This window comes from Gorilla gorilla, chromosome 1 (genome assembly GCF_029281585.2).
Source record: "Gorilla gorilla gorilla isolate KB3781 chromosome 1, NHGRI_mGorGor1-v2.1_pri, whole genome shotgun sequence".
In the NCBI taxonomy this organism is placed as follows: domain Eukaryota; kingdom Metazoa; phylum Chordata; class Mammalia; order Primates; family Hominidae; genus Gorilla; species Gorilla gorilla.
This window is the reverse complement of record NC_073224.2, coordinates 87,988,551-87,996,404: the sequence shown is the minus strand read 5'-3', so window position 1 is coordinate 87,996,404 and position 7,854 is coordinate 87,988,551. Positions and strand designations below refer to the sequence as shown.

General features: G+C 39.3%; 1 long non-coding RNA gene across 1 annotated transcript in view; it reads right to left on the bottom strand.

The window, feature by feature from the left end:
• Positions 1–2,077: 2,077 nt before the first annotated feature.
• Positions 2,078–7,854, bottom strand: part of LOC129527604 (uncharacterized) — a 68,290-nt gene continuing 62,513 nt past the window's right edge. Inside the window, exon 3 of the long non-coding RNA XR_008672599.2 lies at positions 2,078–2,502. This is a non-coding gene — a long non-coding RNA (uncharacterized lncRNA). The remainder of the gene's footprint in view (positions 2,503–7,854) is intronic.

Genomic DNA, 7,854 nt, shown 5'->3' with positions numbered 1-7,854 from the left:
GGCTCACGCCTGTAATCCCAGCACTTTGGGAGGCCAAGGTGGGTGGATGACCTGAGGTCAGGAGTTCAAGACCAGCCTGGCCAACATGGCGAAACCCCATCTCTACTAAAAATACAAAAAAGTAGCCAGGCATGGTGGTGGGTGCCTGTAATCCCAGCTACTTAGAAGGCTAAGGCAGGAGAACTGCTTGAACTCAGGAGGTGGAGGTTGCAGTGAGCCGAGGTCACACCATTGCACTGCAGCCTGGGCGACAAGAGTGAAACTCCATAACAACAACGACAACAACAACAACATGGCTGCCTTCTTACATACAAGTTAGGTAGCTCCTCTTCCTTCTGTGCTCTGCCACAGGTGACTCAGGGCTCATGTCCCAACTGTCCTGGGAGGCCCCCACTTGAGAAATGAACCAACCTCTCCCTCGAAAAGCCTTCCCAAAACCTCTTACCTTTGTTAAACAAGGCTGGTTTTGATCTCTCTGTGGAGAAAAATTGGGGGACTTAAGAAAGAACTTACTCTAAAGAATAAGTAAAATGTTATTACTTTTTAAAACTCAAGTTCTGGGCATAAAGCAGTGAGATTTAGAAATTTGTATGTGAGTTAAATGAATAAATCAAGAGGAGATTGCTGTTGCTTATCTAAGCATTTGGAAGATAGAATGTGTATTAGTCTGTTCTCATGCTGCTAATAAAGATGTACCCAAGACTGGGTAACTTATAAAGGAAAGAGGTTTAATTGACTCACAGTTCCACATGGCTGGGGAGGCCTCACAACCATGATGGAAGACGAAGGAAGAGTAAATGGAGTCTTACATGGCAGCAGGCAAGAAAGTGTGTGCAGGGAAACTCCCCTTTATAAAACCATCAGATCTCGTGAGACTTACTCACTATCATGAGAACAGCACTGGAAAGGCCCGCCCTTATGATTCAGTTACCTCCCACCAGGTTCCTCTCACAACATGTGAGAATTATGGGAGCTACAATTCAAGATGAGATCTGGGTGGGGACACAGCCAAACCATATCAGAATCGTTAAGAATTTCCATCTCTGGAGCTAAAAACAACAAGAGAAAACCAAAAACTTGGACTGGAATATCAGATTGTCCTTACCTGACTGCGTAACCTTGAACAAGTTGCTTAACTTCTCGAAGCCTCAGTTTCTTCTCTTGTGAGAGGGGCTATTTATAGCAGCTACTTTGCAAAGTCAAAGATTAAAAAGAGTTATAGTGTTAAAGTGCTGAGCACAGTGACCAGCACATAGTAAGCACTCAATCAATGTAGCTATTATGATTATTAACTGTCCTGGTATCAATGTCTTCTCGTTGTATGTTGGTATTGGGTATATACCATAGTTGTCCTTCATGGACTGGAAGACTGACAGTCATTGAGCAGGAAGTAGCACATCACTGGTCAGTGTGGGCCTTGGGAACCTAAAACAAATTATACTACCTTAAAACTGCACTAGATTTGGTTCCCATTCATTTTGTTTGCTGTTTATTCCCCTGTGGAATGTGGAACAGACACGTGCATGGATGACGTTGGTTGCAGAAGCTGGAAGGTTAATAATCAATCAATAATCAAGTATTCTCTAAGTCTGTGCCTATTTCATCACTGAGCATGGCTCCAGGGCTAAATTAGCTAAACTACTTATGGAAAAGAGATTCAGAGGAATGAATAAAAGGCAAGGTGTGTCAGGAAAAGAAAGAAGATGTAGGGAAACAAGAGAAAGTAAAGAAAGATTTCTTGGACACGGTTGATCAATCACTGTGTGCCGGTTTCCTGGAAAGACCCTAGAGAAAGTCAAATGATGAATTTGCTAACGTGGATGATCACAGATGTTTAGGATAAACCAGTTTCAAAACCATTTTATGTAAACCAATTTAATATTCTTCTGTGGCGGATTGATGAAGTGCTCTATAGATAAAATAAGTAATAAATATTGCCTATCTTATCATCAATATGACATATGACTGTATTGCAGCAAACTTGCTAGCAAGCTAGGAAAACACAGTCCCAGAGGCCACTGTACTGTGAGGTGGATGCACCAAGAATCACGCTCCGGGAGTATTCCTGGCCACCCAGCTCACAGGTATCTGCAGTCACAGTTTGAAACATGTTACTAAGAGGGTGTCTCTCTCTGGTTAATCCTACAGTATAAGAAATGACTAACACCTTGCAGAGTAAAATCAGAATTCTGAATAATCTTGACAAGTTGGAGAAATAATTAGTCATAAACTAATGAAGTCACAGTCAAGTAAGGTCCCAATAGTTTATTTAGAGAGAACACCTTCACAAATACATGAATGGTGAATGAATGCCTGAAATAATACATTAAGAAAGAACTGTGTGCCCTTTTATGGGGAGCTATAGAAGGAGTTTTCATTATAAGCTGTTTAAATACCACAGTCTTGGGAAGCAGACAGACTCGAGTTGAATCATGGTTCTTCCACATCTAAGATGTGCCTTCTTGAACAGGTTCTTACCTCTGCTTCTCCTGGTTTTCTCATCTGTAAAAGAGAAGGTAATAATCTCTACCTTGCACAACCATTGAGAGGACATACCTGAAGAAAAACATTTGTAGCAGACACTATTTGTTGCCTATCCAACATCCATTTCCTCCTTTCTACTGGTTAAGAAAAACTTAAAATTTTTATAGGTGGCTGGATACCCTCCTGGATGGTGACCCTAGCCCAGCTCAGGAGTAAATCTAATCAGCCCTAGTGTACTATCATGGGAGTCTTCTCTCCATAGACTTCTTGATATATGAAACAATAGAAGTTCTTATGATTAAAATCAAAATTTTTATTGTAGTTATTGCCCCCAAATTCCTCATTGAAAGAGTTGTGAAGTGCTTGATACCTAACTTCTACTCAAAAAAGAGATTATCCATAACTCTCTATTATCGTTTACTTTTCTGTAGCTTTGGGATCTCCTGATCACCTCTTTTTTATGAAAGTTTCTCCCCTTTTCCATTAGATGCCATTGCCTTCTGCTTTTCTTCTCAAATCTTAGGTTGCTGTTTCTCTGTCTTGGAGGACAGCTTCCCTTTCTCAGCCTGTACCTTGAATATGATTATCTATTAGGGGTCCATCCTTCACTTTCTTCTCTCTTGTTGATCTCAGCTACTCTCTGGGCTTGGTGACTCTTAAATAATTATCTCCAGCTCACACCTCTCTTTTCAGCTTCTAGCCATCATTCCAGTGGACTATTGGACATGCCCACATGGGTGTCCTGTCCAACTCAACTCATATTTGTATCATTTCCTCACTCATTCCCACTGCTCTTCCTGCATTTCATTTATTGGGGAATATTACCACATCTCCCCATTGTGTCAAGCCAGAAACCTCCAGTCACCAACTGGTCCTCCTTCTCCCTTACACCCTGCATGCAATCAACTTATTGCCTTAATATTCTCAATTAATATTCATCTATCCTGACCCCTGCATCTTCACTGACACTGCTTTAGTTTACCATTGCTAATCTTCATCTCTCATCTGGATTATTGCAATAACCTCTTTGCCTGAATCTTGCTTTGTAGTTTCTGCTTTTCTATTCCATCTTCCAGACTATATGAGTAGGATGACACTTCTAAAATACAAATTTCATCAAGTCACTTCCCTACTTTAAACCTCCTTGATTTTTTGTAAATGTAAACTTTTTAGCACAGTCTACAAGGCCTTTTTATAATTGAATCCAATAGTTGTCACCCTGACAACACCTTGGAGTCACCTAGAAGTATTAAAAATATGCCAATGCCCAGGCCTAACCTCCAGAGATTTTGATTTCATTAATTTCATTTAAGGTATAGGTATTTTTAAAAACTCTCCAGGTGTCAGTACGAAACTCCTGAATGACCAGCCAACACTGCAGGGCCCTGAGTCTCAGTCAATATTTGGACAGACACCAATTGCTGAGTTTTCTGTCCATGGACAGGAGTGGTCTCAGGCTTAGGACCTTCTTGCTTTGCAGAGATCAGGCACAGTTATCCTCTCTGCACTCCAACTCCTGTTTATAAGAAAGTTTACCTCTATTACGTGACTTAGAGCAGGAATTCTCAAACTTTTTTATGGCAAAGTCCATGGACTTTCCTCAATATTGTTGTCAAATACATAAATGGCATAAGGTTGCAAAAGAGACAAATTACATTGAAATGCAGTTATCAAATATTAAAATATTTGTGCTATAGGAATACATGTCTTTATTAAAGTATTAGATAAATATATGTAGCAGTATATCTAATAACAATTATAGTTTCCAAATAGAGATGAACATCAATGATATTTCAAGATATCTGTAACAGCTGCAAAATAATACTTTAAAATATGCATAGTGATTAAGTTGGAGATATTCCTAAATACTACAGTAGTTTGTTGCCAATATTTGTAATTGAAAAACAACAAATTTCAATTAGATGTTAGTGAAATAAAAAGGTCAGTTTTTTCCAAACCAACTCCATGTACATCACCCCTTCCCTTCCTCAAATTTTATCTATGAATCCTGTGGGGCCTCAGATTAAAAAATGATGGTTTAGAGGAAACTGAAGAAGGCTTTTTAAAGGAAAGCAATAAGTTGTGTAGGAAATATCATTTATGATTGCATTTAATATTTATTTTGTTATTTATTATTAACATGTTTATGATGTTCAGTTATACTTTACTGCAGATATTTTTACTAATAAATAGAATGCAGCATTAATTATTCCTCATCATAAATATTAATCACATGAATGAATGGACAATTAAGAAGCAAAATTTATGTTTTTAAATCACAAGTCCACCCCGTCTACTCCAAACTGTTACCTTAATGAATCAACACCTTGTGCCTCAGTTTCCCTAGATCATAGATGATCAGGGTATTAGTAACAAAGTTAAAATATAAGGGTCAAGAATATGGTATTTGGAGTCTGAAGTAAATTGGCTCTAGTTCCACCAGGCATTAGATAGATGGTCAAGGGGAAATTACTTGACTGTTTTTGGGGGGTTTTTTGCTTTGTTTTTTGAGACAGGTTCTCACTCTGTCACTCAGGCTGGAGTGCAGTGGCATGATCTTGGCTCACTGCAACCTCTGCCTCCTGGGCTCAGGCAATCCTACCACTTCAGTCTCCCGAGAAGCTGGGACTACAGGTGTGTGCCACCAAGCCTGGCTAATTTTTGTATATTTTTGTAGAGACAGTTTCACCCTGTTGCCCAGGCTGGTTTTGAACTCTTGGGCTCAAGCAATCTGCCCAACTCAGCCTCCCAATCTGCTAGGATTACAGGCATGAGCCACCGCACCCGGCCTTTATTTTCAATTTTGTAAAGTAGAAGTAATGATATCAACTTTTGAGGGCTGTTGAGGGGATCATGTGAGATGATGTATATATATAAAGCACTTTTCACAGCATTTGACACATACTAAACATTTCCTTAATGGTTGCTATTACTGCAACTGTAATTATTGTTACATGTTATCACAGGGCATTTTGCCTATCAAAATTGATATGTTTAACCCATAACAATGCAAAAATTATAAGCTCCTTCTCAGCAGAATCTTTAGATAGACTTTGAAGTGATGAGAAAGAATCAAAATCTGTGCCGTGCTTAGGGACCATCAGCCTTAGCTAGAAAATGACACAGAAAACAGCCCTTGCGTCAACAGAGTAAGGCCTGACCTTCGGGAAGAATGGAAAAACAGGTTCTGTTTGCCATGGAAGATCTCTTATCACCTTTTCAGAGTGCCTTCGGTTTTTGTGTCCCCTTTCCTAGATTCCAAGGCCTCTGGTATCCAGTCTTCTGTCCCTCACAATCTACTGTGCACCTCAAGCTAGGCAGGAGGGGACGGGAATTTGTATTGATGGGGTCTCCTATTTGCAGGGCACTATTTTGCTCTATAGGTGATGAGTAATCCAAAGCTTGAAAGCTTTTAAATTTTTCTGTGCTTCATTCTTTCAAGGATCTGGTTTTGAGATCATATCTGCCTAGTTTGAACTAATCAATAATACTGAGGGGATGGATACCCAATTTTCCATAATGTGATTATTACACATTGCATGCCTGCATCAAAGTATCTCATGTGCCCCATAAACATATATGCCTACTATGTACCCACAAAAAAATTATAAAAATTAAAAAAAAATCATACAGAAGTTTTGAGAATGCCTTAGTTTCCAAGTTGCTGCATAAAATATATGTATTATCTTAGCGAAAGCTTTTAATAGCAACACTAATAAGCTATAAAGCTGTACACATGCATCCATGTAGACCTGGCTTGCATCCTGGCTCTGCTATATCCTAGCTGTGTCATCTTGGTCAAGGAGGGTAACCTCTCTCGCTAAGACCATTCTTTACTTATAAAATGGGAATAATAGCTTCTTAGCAATTTGGTTAAAACTATAAAATTTTGTTTATAAATAATAACTATAAATACTTAACATGAAAATGTTTACTATCAATAAAAATAATGGGACTTTCAGTGTATTGGAAGACATTTGATGTGAGATTGGAAGGAATTTCAGATGCTTTTTATCCCTCTTCGTGAGTAGCTGCTTCTTTGTCAATGAGTGGTGTTTCTTCTATGCTAAAAAGATGAACACACCTCAGTCGTTTCATAAACACAGGGCTCATGAAATTCTAGCCATCATCTCAGAGTGAATGTACACTAAATGGTAAGGAATGCAATGGGTTGAGAAAATTCTACCCAATTAATCTTCATATCCAATTTGGAGGTAGAACAAAATCTAAAACACAGATGTATAGTCTCCCCACTCTACTCTGGCCCCTCAAGAGTGATGCTTGACCTCTTGCTCTTAAAACACTTCTAAACATCTAGGCATCCTGTCCCAGAACAAAAATCAAAGTAAGGCCGCACGCGGCCTTGAGAAAGACCAAGGGCTTTCAGCTTTTCTCCCTCTTCAACTTGTAAAGGCTTGAAGAGGCAGTCAGCATAACCTCTGGGCCCTCCTTAAACTTTGGGGCTCTTCAGCCATGGAATCCAAATCACTCTTCTGGATGTATGCCCAGAGCAGAGCTCTGGCTTCGAATTCTCTGGACGACAGCCACGATAAAGACATTTGCTACTGCCAGCACATAGAGGGAAACATGGAAAATACAAGAACACAATCAACGTTTCTAAAATACCTCTGCCAGGGGGAATCTTTGTCACCAGCTTCTCAGGAAAAGTGGAATTATGCCCTCCCCTCCCCACTTGGCTAATTTATCACCACTGTTGTAGAACTGAAAAGAGCTTCAAGAGATTGAAGGAGAACAGTCTAAAGAGAATCATAGTTCATGAATTTAAGAACAGGGTCTTGATTTGCACTTTATATCCTGTGAGGCTCATGTGTTCCCATGTGCTTAGGAGAAACTTATACAGAGACCAAGTGTGCCTTCTTATAGCAACCTGTTCCATATTATGTGTGTCTTTTTGTTTTTTTAACTTTTTGGATTTTAGATTCAGAGATTTCATTTATTCATACTCTTATTTCAATTCCTGGCACACTGTTATGTTTGATCCCATAAAGTCCCTTTCTTAGTTTATTTTAGTTTTCCCCTTCATCTCTCATTCCCTATTCCCATTCCTTACCACTTAGTATACATTCCCTCTAAGATGTTTAATGTATGTCTCTTCATACTCTTGATACATACGTATTTGTGAAAGATATCTAGTAGTGTTTTGTGTATATGCTTTTTTTCTTTCTTTTTTTTTTTTTTTTGAGATGGAGTCTTGCTTTATCACCCAGGCTGGAGTGCAGTTGCACGATCTCGGCTCACTGCAAGCTCTGCCTCCCGGGTTCAAGAGATTCTCCTGCCTCAGTCTCCAGAGTAGCTGGGACTGCAGGCATTCACCACCACGCCCAGCTAATTTTTGTATTTTTAATAGAG